The following is a 22794-nucleotide window of genomic DNA, read 5'->3' as shown; positions in this document are numbered from 1 at the left end:
TCACGGCATTTCCCTTATGGGGTTTACGGAAATGTTGTGGATGGCCAGACGGATTATTTCAGTCTAGGTCCTCCGGAAAGAGAAAGCAGCGTGCAGTGCCTTCCCTTTGCGCCACGTCGCTCTGTGTGGCAACAGGCGAGGAGCAGCAGGTGTCGCCGGGCGAGGCGCGCTGCGGCCGCGGCTGGAGGTCCAGTGGCGAGCAGCGAGCGTCCCGCGACGGCGGCCTGTTGTCGCCTGTGATTAGCGCGGCGCGGCGCGCAAACAGCGTGTGGAACCCGGGAGCTGCCGGCGCAGCCGCTAACCACGCGCGACAACACGACACGCCGCAGCTGTTGACCGCCGCTGTCGCCTCTACTTAGCTGCCCGCGTCGGTCCTATGTCTCTGGCTGCCGTGCTGCGCCGCCCACAATGGATCGCCTCGCAGCGGAACAGCTACGCCCAACGGTGATCTTCAAGCGACTCTGCACAAGGATATTGCAGATAAACTGCCTGCAACGACAGTACACTATCTGATCAAAGGTATCGGAACGCCTGTTAGTGGACATTAATATGGAGTATGAACACCTTTCGTCTTTATGACGATTTGAACCCTGCTGGGGACACTTTCAGTGATGCGTCTGAATTTCATGAAAGGAATGACAGCCCGTTCTGAAACCAGAGAAGATGATGAGAAAGTAGTGTTATTAGAGACGGACCACAAGACGGGAGGAAAGGATGGGGAAGGAATTCGGCCGTGCCCTTTCAAAGGAACCCTTCTGGTATTTCCCTGAGGAGATTTAGAGAAATCACGCAAAACCGAGCTCAGGAGGGCCGGACGCGGGCTTCAACCGTCGTCCTCCCGAATGCGAGTCCAGTGAGCTAGCCATTGCACCACGTCGCTCGGACTCAAATCTGAGACACTGGGACATGTGACAAAGTCGGCGTTCTACTTCATCCCAAAGCGATTCCTTTGGGTTCAGGTCAGGACCCTGGGAAGGCCAATCCATTTCATTAATATACCGGGCGATCAAAAAGTTGGTATAAATTTGAAAACTTAATAAACCACGGAATAATGTAGACAGAGAGGTAAAAATTGACACACATGGTTCAAATGGCTCTGAGCACTATGAGACTTAACTTCTGAGGTCATCAGTCCCCTAGAACTTAGAACTACGTAAACCTAAGCAACCTAAGGACATCACACCAATCCATGCCCGAGGCAGGATTCAAACCTGCGACCGCAGCGATCGCGCGGTTCCAGACTGTAGCGCCTAGAACCGCTCGGCCACTTCGGCCGACTGACACACATGCTTAGAATGACATGGGGTTTTATTAGAACCAAAAATAAAACAAAGTATTGCTAGACGCGTGACAGATCTCTTGCGCGCGTCGTTTGGTGATGTTCGTGTGCCCAGCCGCCTCTTTCGTCATGCTTCGCCTCCCAGGTCCCCAGACCTCAGTCCGTGCGATTATTGGCTTTGGGGTTACCTGAAGTCGCAAGTGTGTCGTGATCGACCGACATCTCTAGGGATGCTGAAAGACAACTTCCGACTCCAATGCCTCACCATAACTTCGGACATGCTTTACAGTGCTGTTCACATTATTCCTCGACTACGGCTATTGTTTAGGAATGATGGTGGACATATTGAGCATTTCCAGTAAAGAACATCATATTTGCTTTGTCTTATTTTGTTATGCTAATTATTGCTATTCTGATCAGATGAAGCGCTATCTGTCGGGCATTTTTTGAAGGTTTGTATTTTTTTTTTTTTGGTTCTAATAAAACCCCATGTCATTACAAGCACATGTGTCAATTTGTACCTCTCTATCTACATTATTCCGTGATTTTTTAATTTTTGAAATTTATACTGATTTTTGATCACCCGATATGTGGTATTTTTTCTTTCAGACTTGTTCTCATAGATGTTCAGTATTCCCTCCTTGAGATGCAGGGCCTATGTCAAGGCGGTGCTGAAATTGTTCCCACACTGTAGCGAGTATTTCTTGAGTTGAACCTTCCACAGCTGCTGTTATGCCATGTCTCAGTTCATTCATTGTTCTTGGCAACGGAGGCACACAAACAGAGTATTTTACAAACCCCCACAAGAAATATTCACATGTAGTCAGGCCCGGTGACCTTGGAGGTCAGTAACGTAAGGCTGAATCATTTGGTCCAGTGCGACCAATCCATCGTTCAGTAATACTTTGATTTATAAATTCCCCCACTTCCAGATGCAAGTGTGGTGGTGCTCCATCCTGTTGATAAATGAAGTCTTTAGAACCAGTCTCCAGGTGTAGGAAAAGAAAGTTCTCAAGCATATTGAGATATGAGCTTCCTGTAACAGTATTCTCAACAAAGAAAAATGGACAATATACCTTTTGCCGTGAAACTGCACATAACACATTAAATTTTGGAGAGTTCCTCTCATGTTGTACAACATCATGTGGTTGTTCCATATCCCATTATTCTTTCATCATGACGGTTCACCTTTCCATTTAAATGGAATGTTGCCTCGTCACTGAACACTGAGATTGGAAGATAACTATCATCCTCCGTCTTGCCAAGAACGAATTACAGAACTCCACACGTTGTTGATTGTCACCTTCACGAAGAGTTTGCTGTAGCTGAATATTGTATGGTTCCATGTGTAAACGTCAACGCAACTGTACAGTGGGGGCCGATACTGAATGGATTTATTAGTACAAAAAATTTTATTTTTATTTTTACTTTATGTTCATCAGTGCCTTCTGCCTGGTGGTAAGTTGCAGCATCTCAGTCACGTTAGATATTTATGGATTTGATGTGTAGCCTTTGTTATCCTCTGAATTCATCCATAATTCTAGTATTTTACAAGAACACTTTTGTACCTTGAATTTTAATATGAGTTAATGTGGTTAAAGATTTTCATATGAGTTATGGAACATCATCTCTTCAGCTTGCTAACTGCACCCTCCATTCTACTGAAATGTGTTAATATTTTGTAGCCTGTGAAACCTTGTGAAACTATTGCCCATAACTAATATGTGAAGGATATAGCCCAATTTTACGTTTTTTATCACTCTTTTTAAATGTACTTCACCCAGTTCATACCCAAGTCAGATGCTAACGATTGCATTAAGCTGTTTTATTAGGTTTTTTTACCCAAATATTTTGATTACCATAGCACTAAGTATTTTGTTATAATAGCAGATTTTTCTCTCAAACTAACAGAAACCATGTAGCTCATTCCTATTTTGTGAAGCTTTATGGCATCATTTTAACTTGGTTTCTCTTAAGACTTGATTATATGGACAGTGATCTTTTCGATTATTACAGAAGACATAATATGAATTATTAAAATTTTATTATTTTCTTAACTCATGAAATCTGATAAACTTGACTGCATGTAAGTCCTCTCCCACATACATACAAAAAATGAAAACAATTGCAACACACCCCTCCCATAGTATTAAGGCCTCTACTACGGCCAACCGTCTTTCCGGGGAGTGACCGACGCCCTTTTGTAAACAATGTTTGTCACCACTTCTCTGGAAGGGGGAAGGAATGTACAGGATGGCAGCCAGTCAAGGAATATTTTAGTGAATTAGTTTAAAAAATTTATTTCAATGGCCCAGTGGAATCTTTACAAGTTTTCTCCCAGAGTAATTCACGCCGTGTCTGCGTGACACAAGTCGCTTGCCTTTCAAAACCGAGGCGGTTCTGTCCAGTTAAAGCTGCTGACAGGAGACGCCCCGAGATCTCTGCTGAAACTGCTAGCGAATTCACGCCAGTGGTTTTAGCCAATAGCGTGCACGGGATACCGATCACGTGTGTGGGCGCTGGAGTCTGCTGCGGTGCCACAGTTGCTTCTCTCTCTTGGAATCCAGACTTGGAACAGAACAGACGTCTTCTGGGAAGGCAGGGCCTCTGGCTCTGCTCTTCGCGAGCGGCCACCAACGTAAGTCAACATGAACCGATTTCCCTTCCGTTGCCCATTTCATTTAATTGTTCTACCTCCTAGACAGGCCTAAACCTGCTAACTTCCGACCCTAGGCGCGCCTTTTGTACCCCATATATCGAAATATATCCTCTTTATTCTACTCAATTCCCTGTTTTGTCATTTAACGGCAGCCCTGGATGCCCACTATCAAATCCTGACCGCTCGACCTCCTGCACACTGCCGCCACGAGGCATATGCAACAACCTCCTTACCCCTACCCTGCCATTTTATACATTAACGATTGCTGTCACAAGTGGGATGTAACCATTATATCCCCCTTTCCCTTCACGAACTCTTTTACACAACACACACCAGACGGACATCGGGGGCATGTTGAGTTGTCGAACTACACGGCGAACGGATTTCTGCGGACTCCTTGTGAAACTATGGCGGATGCTTAACTTCCTGGCAGATTTAAACTGTGTGCCAGATCGAGACTCGAACTCGGGACCTTTCGCGGACAAATGCTCCACCAGTTGAGCTACCCAAGCACGACTCATGACCCGTCCTCACAGCGTCAATTCTGCCAGTACCTCGACGGACGCGTTCGACGTCTGTGTCAGATTCTCGGGTATGGCCCGGCGATTTGCCTTTACACAAACAACCTGTTTCCCGGAATTGTTAGTGCCATTGTCTAATACTCCGTACTGTAGGAGGATCCATACCATACCTAGTACGATAGTCACGCTGAACAGTTACTACTAACCAGCACTGCACGAAACATAGAACACAAAACGCTTTCTATTGCCCCGACACCATTTCTGCTAGGACTGAAGTGGGCGCACACTCCTTCTACCTGGCGTGGAACATGTAAAACTCGAGAGTTTGCTCTTTCCAACAGTACGTTGTTCACGCCCATATCTCAAATATTATTAGGGGGAGGACGACCAACTGATCACTTCAGTCCAGATGCACATCACGTTCGAACTCTTAAAGGAATAGACGAAATGCTACGACTGTTGAAGATAATGGGCTAGGGGCACTCATCTGTAGTGTGTGCCTAAGTTAAGAGTTAGGGGCTGATGGGGAGCGTGCTAGGGTAGTCCGTGCAGTTGCGATGATCACTGTGTCCGGATGGCACAATCTGCTTAGTAAGCAGGAGATCCGTGTTCGAATCCCAGTCCGGTACAAACTGACAAATTTGCCCATTGATTTCCATGAATGGCCACTAGCAGCTAATGTCATTAATTCCTTTGTGGAATCTCATTAATGTTGTTGTCCACAACAATTGCCTCTGATAAGCTGCTTCATGACAGGATGCATTGTCGTGCTGGTACAATCACCGTCTGCAAACTGTCCCTCTACTGTACGCAGTGTACACGCTGTAAAACGTGTTCATATCCTTCCGCATTTAGAGTTTTCTTAGGCGTAATGGAGCTACCATACCCTAACCATTACAAACACCCATACGGCAACACCACCTTCTTTGGACTACACTGATGGCACTACATGTCATGGGCAGGTTACGTTCTCAAGCCATTCGCCAATCCCAGACCTTTCCATTGGATTCACACAGAGTACAGCGTCGTTCATTATTCCAAATCACTTGTTTCCAGTCATCCACTGTCCAGGGCCGTCGCTCTTAATACCACCTCAAGCGTCGCTTAGCCATGTTTACAAAAATGCGTTTCTTATGAGGATACTTCGCTACTGCGAAACACATCTCCTCTATTAGACAAATGCTCATAGCGTTTAAGGTATGCACTTTAGAGCCCATGTTTACAAAACTTTTTTTGTTTTGGTCCATACTATAATGTCTAACAGTTGCCTACTCTACAATCTTCCAGCAACTGTACCAGAACATGTATTCATCTGCCAGAGATATCAGAACGGTTTTCACTTATAGCGTTCGACTCGTTCGTTTCCAGTACAGGGACCGTAACCTCAAAACCCAAAAGCACCAACACTCAGAAGCGAACCCAAGATTCATAAACCCTTTATTCCATTGAGGTCTGTTATTAATTTCAGAATGCAGCATCACAAAATGTTGCAAAATCCATAAACAAAATCATTATGCAATATTATGAAATGTAGAACAGCAAAACAGTGAAAAACACAAATGAACTCATGAATTCATAACACAAATAAAAGACTTGCACATTTCACAAACAGCGTCACTCGTCTCTTTCGAAATACAGAATATGTACATCTCAATACCCACTACAGACACAATAAAACCAACTGAAGAAAACTTATTGACATACTACAAAACTACTTGCAGACAATATTAATGAAATAAGCAAAACTTACAAAAAGATGGACTCCCAATGCGATGCCCAACATAAGGAACATTGTCAAACATTTTTATCAACCACATAGAAAACACAAAGAATTGTTACTGGTACAATGTGGATGACATAACCTGTATGGTAAGTGGACCAACGGGGACGAACAGAGAAAATTGATAAACTTCATACTTACATAAACGGCATACAGAAAAATATTCACTTCACCGTGGAAAAAGAAACACAGAATAATATATATTCCTTGGATATAATAATGATGAGAGAGAAATAAGCACACATATGACATCTTCAGACAGCCAACAGCCAGAGATGCAATTATACAGGGTTCATCCAACAACACATAAAATCAAAAATTAGCGGCCCTATGACACCTGTTACACAGAGTAAATAATATCCCACTGAGCAAAGAAAACTATGAAAAATAATTACAAATAATACATCTCATAATCACAAACAATGTTTACCACACACGTGTAATAAAGAGACTCAACCAAAAAATCAAAACACGAATAAAGAAAAATGCAAACAGGCAGAGAACACGAACACCAAAGAACGCTACAGAAGCTTCAGCAGACGTGGAAACACAAAATAGTAACATTCATGGCATAACTAAGAGATAGGAATCGTACACTATAACATATAACACACAAATCAACTCATAGAATAGAAAATGTACTTAAAAAGACATGAGTTCCACTTTACCTACAGAACGAGAAACACACACCAGTCACATTTAAAAACGGCAATAGGCAAACTAGATAAATAACAAGGAGCACTTAAATACCACTCACGAAGCCGAGAATATGAATCAGTATACCTGGGGATGATAGGTAGAAATTTCAGAATTAAATATAAGGAGCATATAAGAAGCTGGAAGTATGAAAATAGCAGTTCTACCTCTGCTAAACACCTGATAAAAGAAGAACGTGAACCATCCTACATGTAACAAGGCATGAAATTTATTAGAGTCAACAATCACAACAAAACACTGCTGGCATTACAGGAAAACTTTCATGTACTCGCACAAAGAGACTTTGCATTGAAAAAGAAAGTAATTAATTAATAAATCAACATAGGCTATAACTAAATGATCATGTTAGTCACTAAAACAATAACAAACAGAAATATGAAGCAAAACCACTATAAACAATTAATGAATCTCTCATATTCTTTCTCTCTCTCTCTACCCCTCTCTTATCCCCCTCCCCCCTCTCTCTATCCCTCTATCGCTCCCTCCCTCCCTCCCCCCTCTCACTCTCTCACTCATACAAACACAAACACTCTCTCTTTCTCTCTCTCTCTCTCTCTCTCTCACACACACACACACACATAAAAACACAAACACTCTCTCTCTCTCTCTCTCTCTCTCTCTCTCTCTCTCTCTCACACACACACACTCTCTACATCCACTCACACAACGGCTAACACATCCAAAAATACGCATTCAGAAGAAACGACACATTCACACATAACAAAATACACTCCTGGAAATTGAAATAAGAACACCGTGAATTCATTGTCCCAGGAAGGGGAAACTTTATTGACACATTCCTGGGGTCAGATACATCACATGATCACACTGACAGAACCACAGGCACATAGACACAGGCAACAGAGCATGCACAATGTCGGCACTAGTACAGTGTATATCCACCTTTCGCAGCAATGCAGGCTGCTATTCTCCCATGGAGACGATCGTAGAGATGCTGGATGTAGTCCTGTGGAACGGCTTGCCATGCCATTTCCACCTGGCGCCTCAGTTGGACCAGCGTTCGTGCTGGACGTGCAGACCGCGTGAGACGACGCTTCATCCAGTCCCAAACATGCTCAATGGGGGACAGATCCGGAGATCTTGCTGGCCAGGGTAGTTGACTTACACCTTCTAGAGCACGTTGGGTGGCACGGGATACATGCGGACGTGCATTGTCCTGTTGGAACAGCAATTTCCCTTGCCGGTCTAGGAATGGTAGAACGATGGGTTCGATGACGGTTTGGATGTACCGTGCACTATTCAGTGTCCCCTCGACGATCACCAGTGGTGTACGGCCAGTGTAGGAGATCGCTCCCCACACCATGATGCCGGGTGTTGGCCCTGTGTGCCTCGGTCGTATGCAGTCCTTATTGTGGCGCTCACCTGCACGGCGCCAAACACGCATACGACCATCATTGGCACCAAGGCAGAAGCGACTCTCATCGCTGAAGACGACACGTCTCCATTCGTCCCTCCATTCACGCCTGTCGCGACACCACTGGAGGCGGGCTGCACGATGTTGGGGCGTGAGCGGAACACGGCCTAACGGTGTGCGGGACCGTAGCCCAGCTTCATGGAGACGGTTGCGAATGGTCCTCGCCGATACCCCAGGAGCAACAGTGTCCCTAATTTGCTGTGAAGTGGCGGTGCGGTCCCCTACGGCACTGCGTAGGATCCTACGGTCTTGGCGTGCATCCGTGCGTCGCTGCGGTCCGGTCCCAGGTCGACGGGCACGTGCACCTTCCGCCGACCACTGGCGACAACATCGATGTACTGTGGAGACCTCACGCCCCACGTGTTGAGCAATTCGGCGGTACGTCCACCCGGCCTCCCGCATGCCCACTATACGCCTCGCTCAAAGTCCGTCAACTGCACATACGGTTCACGTCCACGCTGTCGCGGCATGCTACCAGTGTTAAAGACTGCGATGGAGCTCCGTATGCCACGGCAAACTGGCTGACACTGACGGCGGCGGTGCACAAATGCTGCGCAGCTAGCGCCATTCGACGGCCAACACCGCGGTTCCTGGTGTGTCCGCTGTGCCGTGCGTGTGATCATTGCTTGTACAGCCCTCTCGCAGTGTCCGGAGCAAGTATGGTGGGTCTGACACACCGGTGTCAATGTGTTCTTTTTTCCATTTCCAGGAGTGTACATACACACACGAGCGCACACACAAACACACACACACACAAACGCCTATTGCACTTGGTCGGTCAATACAGAGACGGTGGATGACGCTGGAGATGTCGTCCGATGATGTGCCATATATCCTCGACTGAAGATAGATCAGGCGATCGAGCAGGTCAAGGAACATGTCGATACCCTGTAGGACATGTTTGGTAGCAACAGCGTTATGTGTGCGTGCGCTATCCTATTGACAAAACATGTCTAATCATCTTGGGGGGGGGGGGGGGGGGGGGAAGGGGGTTAGCATGAGAGTGCTCCAGCTCTCATACGAAATCACACGCTAGACTGTAACTACAGTTGAATGTTCAGAGTTTCTAGCACACAGACAGATTGTTTGTGGCCTGCAACTGATATCTGTCTGACCAAGACACGAGACACGGGCATCACTGGCACCATGGCAGGATCAGCTGTTATCAGAAAACACAACAGACTTCCACCCTCCCCTCCAATGAGCTCTCGCTTTGCACCACTGAAATAGCAAATGGCGGTGGTTTTGGAACAGTGGAATGCACGTTGAAGGGCTTATGGTTTGGAGCTGTCCTTGAAATCACCGATTTGTAACAGTTCATTGTGTCACTATGGTGCCACCTGTGGCTCAGACTGCTACTGCAGATGCATTACGCCAGAACCATACGCCAAACTCAATTATCTTCCCTCTCTCTGGTGCCACGCTGCCGTCCGTATATTCTTGTGACCATCACTGTCAGCATTCGTGTACAGTGGCTAAATTCCTGCCAAGTCTTCTGAAACTCAGTGAGGTGTTGATAATGGCATCTTTGTCGCCTTGAAGGTATTCTGTACTAACATTATAACTAACCACGTCCAGTCTCAAAGATAACTAACGCTCACGACCGATACAGCGCCTATTTAAAGTAAATTTGATTTGCATCCCCAAAGTGGTGCTACTAGCGCCGCTCTTATGCCACTGGCGAAAAATTTGAGTAGGCATCGTCTTTCACATGTACAAAAACGCATACGAACTTTCGTTTGTATCGCAGAACTCCCTCCTTGGTATTGCGGTTCCTTTTTTTTCCCTTCTTCTTCTTCTTTTTCCTGTCGGTGTGTGTTGGTCAAATAGAAAACTCAGTTGCGATCGACTTGTAAGGAACATCTGCATCAGCAGTGATGTGTTATCGATTATCACTGAGCCGGTCCATTATCGACAGGCAGAGATCTGCGATCGTGCTCGAAGCTGCACTACCCTGGCACCGTGATAGGGGGCGGCAGAGTCACTCACATAAATCGGAATAAAGGATCGCACGTGAGCCGGCTGAAGCAGGAGTCTCTGAGTGTGCCGTCCGCCAGTGTGTTGTCTACGAGGGGCTTGGCTAGCAGCGCCCTCTCGGAGTAGTCAGTTGTAAGCGTTGGAGTGAAGAGCTAGTGGCGGGTTGTGCGGCGTCGCTCTAGCTAGTGGACACGTACTTGTCGTTCATTAATAGAGGTGTTATTTCTGTGCGATGCGGCGGATCGTACGGAGCTGACGGGCACAGCCTCTACTAGTTGCGGGTTGTGAATGCTTAGCGATAAGTATTTACGGCCTCTTACGGCGGGGAAAAAGCAATACTTCAATGGGTGAAATGGTGAGATTTATGTCTGCGTCTGTGACTTTGCCTTCAAGTTTTGTATATGCAGTGGCCACAAGATGTCCGCATGCTTAGAAATTTTGTCAGTGTTTGAGACGGGCAGAAAACCCGCTTCATTCATTACGTAGATTCTTTAGTTTATTGTTTTAAACTGTTTGTTTGCTGTCACACTGATTCTTATAGCGTTAGTTTTCCTGTAACCGCTACTCAGGGAGATGAGAACTAAAATGCTTTTTTTTATGACTGTGTTTTGAAGTAAGTCTTACCGAAAGGTAGGCTGTCTGATGATTATTTTGAGCCTAGACTGAGAGTCAATAGGTATTAACTTTGTTTGGCCTTAGTGTTTTAAGACCTATTTAATGAAAGCTTTCTCAAGACTGTCCTATTCAAAGAATTGTTGTTTTCTTAGAAAACCCACGGCTGTTCCACCCGCAGTACTTTTAGTAATGAATATGTGGTTCATTTAGTGATCGCTAAGTTTTATTAATTTTTTGTGGTTCATTTACTGATAGCTAAGTTTTATTAACGGTTTTTCTTTCCTTATTTTTACGGCAAGACTGACCGAATAAATTTTGATCTCATTAAAGCAGTGTTCTGGTTTTTGAATTGCGTCATTACTGACCGCTTCATCTGTTAATGCTATGTCCTGTGATGATTTTATAGGTGTGGTTTGATTGTGAAGGCTACGCCATCCGTTGCATCTGCAACGCCATTGTCTTTTGAATTTGTTATAAATTTTGCAAGCTACGACACGGTAGATTTATTTGCTGTAACATATAGATTTATTTGTGAGTCATTGTTAAATATATGTGCAGTTTATTTCTGCTACCTCTGCGTTTCTAGGCCACGATTCTTCCGCGTCCAAACTGAGCGTAGTTGGCAGTTTAGTTCAATGTTGTTAAAGCAGCAGCTCAATCATGACCGACGTATCCGAACGAAATACAGCGAACAAAATTTGAAGTAAGCACTGTCATCTTGTTCATCAAAGGCGTGTATAGTAATAAAAATTATTATTTTTATTCCCTTGGATTAGCAATGACATTAATTAGAGGCTAATTTCTTTCATAGTGTAGCAGTCGATTTCCGAAGCTAAATGGTATTTATGTTATCTTCGAGTGAATCATAGATCCTAAAATGCGTTATGGTGTATTAAAAAGCGAAAATCAATTACTGGTTACGGTTTCTACACCTCCTTCACCATCACTTAAAAAAAGGAGTCATGAATAAAGATACGATTTGCAGATAAGGAAACGATTATATGTTCAAGAAATGACAAAAATCCATAGATTGCCACTGCTTAAAATTATGGGGTTTTGCTTCTACACACTCCAAAGAATCTGCATAGCCGGCATAATTCCACTATTTCTTCACCAGTGTCTTAAGTAATAGAAAGGATCTTATCGAAATCTGCAGAAGATAAATCAAAATGGAGCTTACAAAATTTTGTAACTAGTCGTGTTTCAGTTTACAGAAAGGATTAATAAAGTGGGAGTGAGAAACGAGACTTCCCCACTATCTTATGTCTGTTTCTAATCTACCCACGCAATTCGGTAATAAACGACATGAGTACATAATGTTCTGTAATTTTCAGAAAAGGCATCAAATCCGAAGTATTTGCTCGACACACTACAGGTAAGTGTACGATGATAAGTTATAGTACCAGCGTTGCACTAATAACGGTCAAAAACCAACTGTGTTGATGGATTTTAATTGCTTAATAAAAGTTTGTTAATTATGATATCGAAATTTTGAGAACCCTCCGATACTTATGAATGCGATCGCCATTCCGTCTAATGACGAAAGCTATGAAACTAACAGTGCTGGGTTAGAATCTGGATATAAATAACAAATACTGAAATTTATGTAAGCAACAACACTCAGCAGATGAGATGGCTCATTTGAAAATGCAAGATTTTGTGAAAATGTACGAAAGATATTTAACATGACACTGAAAACTTTGCAAATATTCAAAATCAGAAGTAATTTACTAATTACAACATGTAGGACGTCAATGAGAGGAACGTTACTTTAATATAAAGTTGACTGCTTTTCAGGTTTTACTAATCATTTCATTCTAACAAACTAAACTCATTACCAGAAATATAGCTACTGAATCCTTAATAGGTCACAATCAGCAGCACTTAGAACAGACAGTGCCAAAAGAACAGAAGCCAAGATTACACAACATACAAGAGAAAATATAAAATTATATAATACTGTTGAATTACATTATACACTGTTACTTTGACAGACAAATTATTTTTGATGATGAATAAATTTCTTTGTCAAAAACATAATGCAGTTGGCAACACTAAAATGATACTTTCAGTTAAACTGTAAAGCTTCTCTTTTCACTGAAACAGCAAAATTTATAATTTACCGTCAAGCATAATGCATATTTTTCGTATTGGACTCTGTCTCTGTTTCAACAATGTGACACTGGGCTATTATTTTGGAACGAACAGGGTATTACTCTTGGTAGTGGTTACGGAGGAAAATTATCAACAGTGGGTAAGAACTAAAGTTAAAAAAATGAAATATTCAGTAACTGATTCTACTACATCTGTAAGTCTTTTACGTTCATAAACTTCTGAAATGGCACAGCCTTTCTTTGAGGTGAAACAGCTGTAGGTACGATGTAATATTTTGATGAAAACTAGTGTTAGGTTCAAATGGCTCTGAGCACTAGGCGACTTAACTTCTGAGGTCATCAGTGGCCTAGAACTTAAAGCTAATTAAACCTAACTAACCTAAGGACATCACACACATCCATGCCCGAGGTCGGATTCGAACCTGCGACCGGAGCGGTCGCTCGGCTCCAGACTGTAGCACCTAGAACCGCACGGCCACTCCGGCCGGCCTAGTGTTAGGCAAAAGGCTCTTCTTCCATTTTCAAGCATAATCTTGAAACCCTTCTCAATGAAACATTGCACTATGGGCTACACCATTGTCTGCGCGTTACTTTCACAATGCCTTGCCTAATATTTTATCACCAGAAAGTTTACACATATATTCTGTAAACGCTTTCATGGTGACTCACGTCCGACCTCACGTGCTGTTAACTTGCATCTTTCATTCTTTGTGAACCCTCGCGTACTACCGATGTTGGTGGCATATCAACAATATCTTTGAAACTTCCTGGCGGATTAAAACTGTGTGCCCGACCGAGACTCGAACTCGGGACCTTTGCCTTTCGCGGGCAAGTGCTCTACCAACTGAGCTACCGAAGCACGACTCACGCCCGGCCCTCACAGCTTTACTTCTGCCAGTATCTCGTCTCCTACCTTCCAAACTTTACAGAAGCTCTCCTGCGAACCTTGCAGAACTAGCACTCCTGAAAGAAAGGATATTGCGGAGACACGGCTTAGCCACAGCCTGGGGGATGTTTCCAGAATGAGATTTTCACTCTGCAGCGGAGTGTGCGCTGATATGAAACTTCCTGGCAGATTAAAACTGTGTGCCCGACCGAGACTCGAACTCGGGACCTTTGCCTCCGCTGCAGAGTGAAAATCTCATTCTGGAAACATCCCCCAGGCTGTGGCTAAGCCGTGTCTCCGCAATATCCTTTCTTTCAGGAGTGCTGGTTCTGCAAGGTTCGCGGGAGAGCTTCTGTAAAGTTTGGAAGGTAGGAGACGAGATACTGGCAGAAGTAAAGCTGTGAGGGCCGGGCGTGAGTCGTGCTTCGGTAGCTCAGTTGGTAGAGCACTTGCCCGCGAAAGGCAAAGGTCCCGAGTTCGAGTCTCGGTCGGGCACACAGTTTTAATCTGCCAGGAAGTTTCATATCAGCGCACACTCCGCTGCAGAGTGAAAATCTCATTCTGGAAACAATATCTTTGATTAGCGACTGTTATTTACATTGCAAAAATCCTGACATACCTGCGTATCTACTACATTGCTTACTATATTGTTTTGGGTAGCTTGTAATAAGTTTTCCTTATGGTTCTTCAGATAACTAGTATTGAAAACATAACAATAAAATATCTACACTTATACTCTGAGATTTCGATAATGCGAAAAGAGGTAACGTGATAATTATGAAGTACTGTGTTGTAGTTTTCCTTATGGTTCTTCAGATAACTAGTATTGAAAACATAACAATAAAATATCTACATTTATACTCTGAGATTTCGATAATGCGAAAAGAGGTAAGGTGATAATTATGAAGTACTGTGTTGTAGTTTTATTCGGCGTCTTTTGTAAGACCTTTCTTGCCTCCTTCCTTCTAATTCATTTCTGACTTGTGTTCTTCCACCTACCCATTCTGCAGTTTCTCTGCCTCGAATACTTGTTGCGGGGATCCACTTCCAATCTCTCTGTAGCAATCTCTCTGGAAATTGTTGAGGCTTTCGTGGCCACTTGTTGACAAACTGCCTATTGGCTTCTGTCTCGGGTTCTTCGGCCGACGTTCATCTAATGATTTTTCTGACGTTTCGCCAGCACGAGTGGCTGGCATTGTCAAAGCTTCACCCTCCATTGCCGGTGGTGAACTGGAGCCGAGCTCGCGGGCGCAGACTGTATGTACCTGGCGCGCCAACGTCCGAGGGCTTCTCCGCGGTCATTTCCGGTGCGGTTCTCCTCTTGCTACCTGCGACGGTCGTTCGCTGCAGTACGGGAAGCCAGGATCCGTTGACCTTAAGGCTTTCCTCTTTCTTGTTCAAACTGTTCGCGTGTTTTTGTATTTCTACAGCTTCTCTGAACAAGCGCGTGTGATAGTGGTTCTCTACAGCCAGAACTTCCGTGTCGGCGAATTTTATTACGTGATCGGTCTCATTCAGTGCGTGTTCTGCCACGGCCGATTTCTCCACCTGCCCCAACCTGCAATGTCGCTTATGCTCCTTGATCCTGGTGTTAATGGATCGTCCAGTCATCCCGACATAAACTTTTCCGCATGTGCATGGTATGCGGTATATTCCTGACATTGAAAGTGGGTCTCTTTTCTCCTTCGCCGATCTAAGACACTCTTTGATCTTCCTTGTCGGTTTGAAGATCGTCTTTACGCCATGTTTGCGCAATATACGGCCGATTCTGTCCGTCACTCTGGGAATGTATGGCAGAAAGGCCGTACCCGACATTTCTTTTTCTGGTTCCTTACTTCGCCGAGTGTTTGGCTCAGTTACACTTCTAATATAATTTGTGGAGTACCCATTGCTCCTCAGGACTGTTTCCAGGTGTTGCATTTCTCGTTTGAGGTGTTGCGGCTCACATATTCGTCCTGCTCTCGTTACGAGCGTACTAATCATGCCCCTTTTTTGGCTCGGGTGGTGGTTTGACAGTTTGTGCAGGTATCGGTCCGTGTGAGTCGGTTTTCGATACACGCTGTGTCCCAGGTTTTCGCCGTCCCTTGTGACCAGCACATCTAGAAATGGCAGTTTCTTGTCCTTTTCTACTTCCATGGTAAATGTTATGTTGGCATGGAGGCTGTTCAAGTGTCTTAGGAAGTCACCGAGCTGTTCTTCACCATGGCTCCACACCACGAAAGTATCATCGACGTATCTGTACCACACCTTAGGTTTGCAAGTGGCCGAGTCCAGTGCCTGTGCTTCGAATTGTTCCATGAAGAAGTTGGCCACCACTGGACTGAGAGGACTACCCATGGCGACGCCTTCCAGCTGTTCGTAGAAGTCGCCATTCCACGTGAAATAGCTCGTGGTGAGACATGCATGGAAGAGCTTTCTGATGTCTAGCGGGAAAATGGAACCGATGTGCTCCAGAGCGTCACTGAGTGGCACTTTCGTAAATAACGAAACAACATCAAAGCTGACCAGGATGTCGTTTGGTGCAAGTTTCAGTTTCTTCAGCTTCTCAATGAAATGTCCTGAGTCCTTAATGTATGTGTCGGTCTTCCCCACGTGTGGTTGGAGCAGAGAGGCCAAGTGTTTTGCCAGCTTATATGTCGGTGATCCAGGAGCGCTAACGATCGGTCTCAGTGGAACGTTGTTCTTATGGATCTTGGGTAATCCATACAGCCGAGGTGGTAGGGCTTCTGTGTTGCGCAGGTTTCTCTGTATGTCCGCCGGCAGAGAAGACGCCTTGATCAATCGATTCGTATTCCGTGTGATACGTTGCGTCGGATCTGCGCTTAGTTTTCGGTACGTCGTCGGATCTAATAGGTCTCGGATCTTTTGCTCATAATCTTCGGTCTTCATTACGACGGTCGCATTCCCCTTATCGGCAGGCAGTACCAATATACTCTTGTCGGCGTTGAGATTCTTAATGGCTTGTACCTCTTCTTTCTTCAGGTTGCAAGCTGGCGGTTTTGCTCGGCGCAGTATCCTGGCTGTTTCCGTGCGTATTTCCTCTGCCCTTTCACAAGGAAGGGCACGAATGGCTGCTTCGGTGTTGGCAATGATGTCCTCCATAGGTATGGTTCTCGGGATGATAGCGAAATTCCCTCCTTTTTGAAGAACAGACACTTCCGCTTCGATCAATTGTCGTTCAGTGAGGTTGACCACTGTGTGTGACATGTCGGGAGTCGCCTTGTCGGTCTGCTTCCGGCATCTTTCAAACTTTTTCTTCTGTCGCTCGGTGCAGCGCTCGAGTTCGTTCTGCATGCTCCTGTGAGTGATGCTGTCGATCTTGTCCCAGTCGTCTCGATGCATTCTGCTACTTAGTTGATAGAAAATGTCCAGAAGTTCCTGATCCGTTCTTGCCAAGTCTCTCCGTGTTGTATGTATTCGCTCACGAAGAAAAGCTCTTTCCATTCTGTCGTAGATGCGATGTGCTTGGGCGGTGGTGAATAGGCGCTTGCATCTCAAGAACTTCGGTGTAGCACATTCATCTCGGCACCGTGACAGAAAGGCGAGAGAGGACATCAGTCGCGCTTTCTTCTTCCGTCGTTGGTTAAGACGTCGGTACAATCTGCAAATCTCCTCCCCGTAGAGGCGTAATACAAAATTGTTGAGGCTTTCGTGGCCACTTGTTGACAAACTGCCTATTGGCTTCTGTCTCGGGTTCTTCGGCCGACGTTCATCTAATGATTTTTCTGACGTTTCGCCAGCACGAGTGGCTGGCATTGTCAAAGCTTCACCCTCCATTGCCGGTGGTGAACTGGAGCCGAGCTCGCGGGCGCAGACTGTATGTACCTGGCGCGCCAACGTCCGAGGGCTTCTCCGCGGTCATTTCCGGTGCGGTTCTCCTCTTGCTACCTGCGACGGTCGTTCGCTGCAGTACGGGAAGCCAGGATCCGTTGACCTTAAGGCTTTCCTCTTTCTTGTTCAAACTGTTCGCGTGTTTTTGTATTTCTACAGCTTCTCTGAACAAGCGCGTGTGATAGTGGTTCTCTACAGCCAGAACTTCCGTGTCGGCGAATTTTATTACGTGATCGGTCTCATTCAGTGCGTGTTCTGCCACGGCCGATTTCTCCACCTGCCCCAACCTGCAATGTCGCTTATGCTCCTTGATCCTGGTGTTAATGGATCGTCCAGTCATCCCGACATAAACTTTTCCGCATGTGCATGGTATGCGGTATATTCCTGACATTGAAAGTGGGTCTCTTTTCTCCTTCGCCGATCTAAGACACTCTTTGATCTTCCTTGTCGGTTTGAAGATCGTCTTTACGCCATGTTTGCGCAATATACGGCCGATTCTGTCCGTCACTCTGGGAATGTATGGCAGAAAGGCCGTACCCGACATTTCTTTTTCTGGTTCCTTACTTCGCCGAGTGTTTGGCTCAGTTACACTTCTAATATAATTTTTGGAGTACCCATTGCTCCTCAGGACTGTTTCCAGGTGTTGCATTTCTCGTTTGAGGTGTTGCGGCTCACATATTCGTCCTGCTCTCGTTACGAGCGTACTAATCATGCCCCTTTTTTGGCTCGGGTGGTGGTTTGACAGTTTGTGCAGGTATCGGTCCGTGTGAGTCGGTTTTCGATACACGCTGTGTCCCAGGTTTTCGCCGTCCCTTGTGACCAGCACATCTAGAAATGGCAGTTTCTTGTCCTTTTCTACTTCCATGGTAAATGTTATGTTGGCATGGAGGCTGTTCAAGTGTCTTAGGAAGTCACCGAGCTGTTCTTCACCATGGCTCCACACCACGAAAGTATCATCGACGTATCTGTACCACACCTTAGGTTTGCAAGTGGCCGAGTCCAGTGCCTGTGCTTCGAATTGTTCCATGAAGAAGTTGGCCACCACTGGACTGAGAGGACTACCCATGGCGACGCCTTCCAGCTGTTCGTAGAAGTCGCCATTCCACGTGAAATAGCTCGTGGTGAGACATGCATGGAAGAGCTTTCTGATGTCTAGCGGGAAAATGGAACCGATGTGCTCCAGAGCGTCACTGAGTGGCACTTTCGTAAATAACGAAACAACATCAAAGCTGACCAGGATGTCGTTTGGTGCAAGTTTCAGTTTCTTCAGCTTCTCAATGAAATGTCCTGAGTCCTTAATGTATGTGTCGGTCTTCCCCACGTGTGGTTGGAGCAGAGAGGCCAAGTGTTTTGCCAGCTTATATGTCGGTGATCCAGGAGCGCTAACGATCGGTCTCAGTGGAACGTTGTTCTTATGGATCTTGGGTAATCCATACAGCCGAGGTGGTAGGGCTTCTGTGTTGCGCAGGTTTCTCTGTATGTCCGCCGGCAGAGAAGACGCCTTGATCAATCGATTCGTATTCCGTGTGATACGTTGCGTCGGATCTGCGCTTAGTTTTCGGTACGTCGTCGGATCTAATAGGTCTCGGATCTTTTGCTCATAATCTTCGGTCTTCATTACGACGGTCGCATTCCCCTTATCGGCAGGCAGTACCAATATACTCTTGTCGGCGTTGAGATTCTTAATGGCTTGTACCTCTTCTTTCTTCAGGTTGCAAGCTGGCGGTTTTGCTCGGCGCAGTATCCTGGCTGTTTCCGTGCGTATTTCCTCTGCCCTTTCACAAGGAAGGGCACGAATGGCTGCTTCGGTGTTGGCAATGATGTCCTCCATAGGTATGGTTCTCGGGATGATAGCGAAATTCCCTCCTTTTTGAAGAACAGACACTTCCGCTTCGATCAATTGTCGTTCAGTGAGGTTGACCACTGTGTGTGACATGTCGGGAGTCGCCTTGTCGGTCTGCTTCCGGCATCTTTCAAACTTTTTCTTCTGTCGCTCGGTGCAGCGCTCGAGTTCGTTCTGCATGCTCCTGTGAGTGATGCTGTCGATCTTGTCCCAGTCGTCTCGATGCATTCTGCTACTTAGTTGATAGAAAATGTCCAGAAGTTCCTGATCCGTTCTTGCCAAGTCTCTCCGTGTTGTATGTATTCGCTCACGAAGAAAAGCTCTTTCCATTCTGTCGTAGATGCGATGTGCTTGGGCGGTGGTGAATAGGCGCTTGCATCTCAAGAACTTCGGTGTAGCACATTCATCTCGGCACCGTGACAGAAAGGCGAGAGAGGACATCAGTCGCGCTTTCTTCTTCCGTCGTTGGTTAAGACGTCGGTACAATCTGCAAATCTCCTCCCCGTAGAGGCGTAATACAAAATTGTTGAGGCTTTCGTGGCCACTTGTTGACAAACTGCCTATTGGCTTCTGTCTCGGGTTCTTCGGCCGACGTTCATCTAATGATTTTTCTGACGTTTCGCCAGCACGAGTGGCTGGCATTGTCAAAGCTTCACCCTCCATTGCCGGTGGTGAACTGGAGCCGAGCTCGCGGGCGCAGACTGTATGTACCTGGCGCGCCAACGTCCGAGGGCTTCTCCGCGGTCATTTCCGGTGCGGTTCTCCTCTTGCTACCTGCGACGGTCGTTCGCTGCAGTACGGGAAGCCAGGATCCGTTGACCTTAAGGCTTTCCTCTTTCTTGTTCAAACTGTTCGCGTGTTTTTGTATTTCTACAGCTTCTCTGAACAAGCGCGTGTGATAGTGGTTCTCTACAGCCAGAACTTCCGTGTCGGCGAATTTTATTACGTGATCGGTCTCATTCAGTGCGTGTTCTGCCACGGCCGATTTCTCCACCTGCCCCAACCTGCAATGTCGCTTATGCTCCTTGATCCTGGTGTTAATGGATCGTCCAGTCATCCCGACATAAACTTTTCCGCATGTGCATGGTATGCGGTATATTCCTGACATTGAAAGTGGGTCTCTTTTCTCCTTCGCCGATCTAAGACACTCTTTGATCTTCCTTGTCGGTTTGAAGATCGTCTTTACGCCATGTTTGCGCAATATACGGCCGATTCTGTCCGTCACTCTGGGAATGTATGGCAGAAAGGCCGTACCCGACATTTCTTTTTCTGGTTCCTTACTTCGCCGAGTGTTTGGCTCAGTTACACTTCTAATATAATTTGTGGAGTACCCATTGCTCCTCAGGACTGTTTCCAGGTGTTGCATTTCTCGTTTGAGGTGTTGCGGCTCACATATTCGTCCTGCTCTCGTTACGAGCGTACTAATCATGCCCCTTTTTTGGCTCGGGTGGTGGTTTGACAGTTTGTGCAGGTATCGGTCCGTGTGAGTCGGTTTTCGATACACGCTGTGTCCCAGGTTTTCGCCGTCCCTTGTGACCAGCACATCTAGAAATGGCAGTTTCTTGTCCTTTTCTACTTCCATGGTAAATGTTATGTTGGCATGGAGGCTGTTCAAGTGTCTTAGGAAGTCACCGAGCTGTTCTTCACCATGGCTCCACACCACGAAAGTATCATCGACGTATCTGTACCACACCTTAGGTTTGCAAGTGGCCGAGTCCAGTGCCTGTGCTTCGAATTGTTCCATGAAGAAGTTGGCCACCACTGGACTGAGAGGACTACCCATGGCGACGCCTTCCAGCTGTTCGTAGAAGTCGCCATTCCACGTGAAATAGCTCGTGGTGAGACATGCATGGAAGAGCTTTCTGATGTCTAGCGGGAAAATGGAACCGATGTGCTCCAGAGCGTCACTGAGTGGCACTTTCGTAAATAACGAAACAACATCAAAGCTGACCAGGATGTCGTTTGGTGCAAGTTTCAGTTTCTTCAGCTTCTCAATGAAATGTCCTGAGTCCTTAATGTATGTGTCGGTCTTCCCCACGTGTGGTTGGAGCAGAGAGGCCAAGTGTTTTGCCAGCTTATATGTCGGTGATCCAGGAGCGCTAACGATCGGTCTCAGTGGAACGTTGTTCTTATGGATCTTGGGTAATCCATACAGCCGAGGTGGTAGGGCTTCTGTGTTGCGCAGGTTTCTCTGTATGTCCGCCGGCAGAGAAGACGCCTTGATCAATCGATTCGTATTCCGTGTGATACGTTGCGTCGGATCTGCGCTTAGTTTTCGGTACGTCGTCGGATCTAATAGGTCTCGGATCTTTTGCTCATAATCTTCGGTCTTCATTACGACGGTCGCATTCCCCTTATCGGCAGGCAGTACCAATATACTCTTGTCGGCGTTGAGATTCTTAATGGCTTGTACCTCTTCTTTCTTCAGGTTGCAAGCTGGCGGTTTTGCTCGGCGCAGTATCCTGGCTGTTTCCGTGCGTATTTCCTCTGCCCTTTCACAAGGAAGGGCACGAATGGCTGCTTCGGTGTTGGCAATGATGTCCTCCATAGGTATGGTTCTCGGGATGATAGCGAAATTCCCTCCTTTTTGAAGAACAGACACTTCCGCTTCGATCAATTGTCGTTCAGTGAGGTTGACCACTGTGTGTGACATGTCGGGAGTCGCCTTGTCGGTCTGCTTCCGGCATCTTTCAAACTTTTTCTTCTGTCGCTCGGTGCAGCGCTCGAGTTCGTTCTGCATGCTCCTGTGAGTGATGCTGTCGATCTTGTCCCAGTCGTCTCGATGCATTCTGCTACTTAGTTGATAGAAAATGTCCAGAAGTTCCTGATCCGTTCTTGCCAAGTCTCTCCGTGTTGTATGTATTCGCTCACGAAGAAAAGCTCTTTCCATTCTGTCGTAGATGCGATGTGCTTGGGCGGTGGTGAATAGGCGCTTGCATCTCAAGAACTTCGGTGTAGCACATTCATCTCGGCACCGTGACAGAAAGGCGAGAGAGGACATCAGTCGCGCTTTCTTCTTCCGTCGTTGGTTAAGACGTCGGTACAATCTGCAAATCTCCTCCCCGTAGAGGCGTAATACAAAATTGTTGAGGCTTTCGTGGCCACTTGTTGACAAACTGCCTATTGGCTTCTGTCTC

Source organism: Schistocerca nitens, chromosome 2, assembly GCF_023898315.1.
Source record: "Schistocerca nitens isolate TAMUIC-IGC-003100 chromosome 2, iqSchNite1.1, whole genome shotgun sequence".
NCBI classification, from domain to species: Eukaryota; Metazoa; Arthropoda; class Insecta; order Orthoptera; family Acrididae; genus Schistocerca; species Schistocerca nitens.
This window is presented reverse-complemented; position numbering follows the sequence as displayed.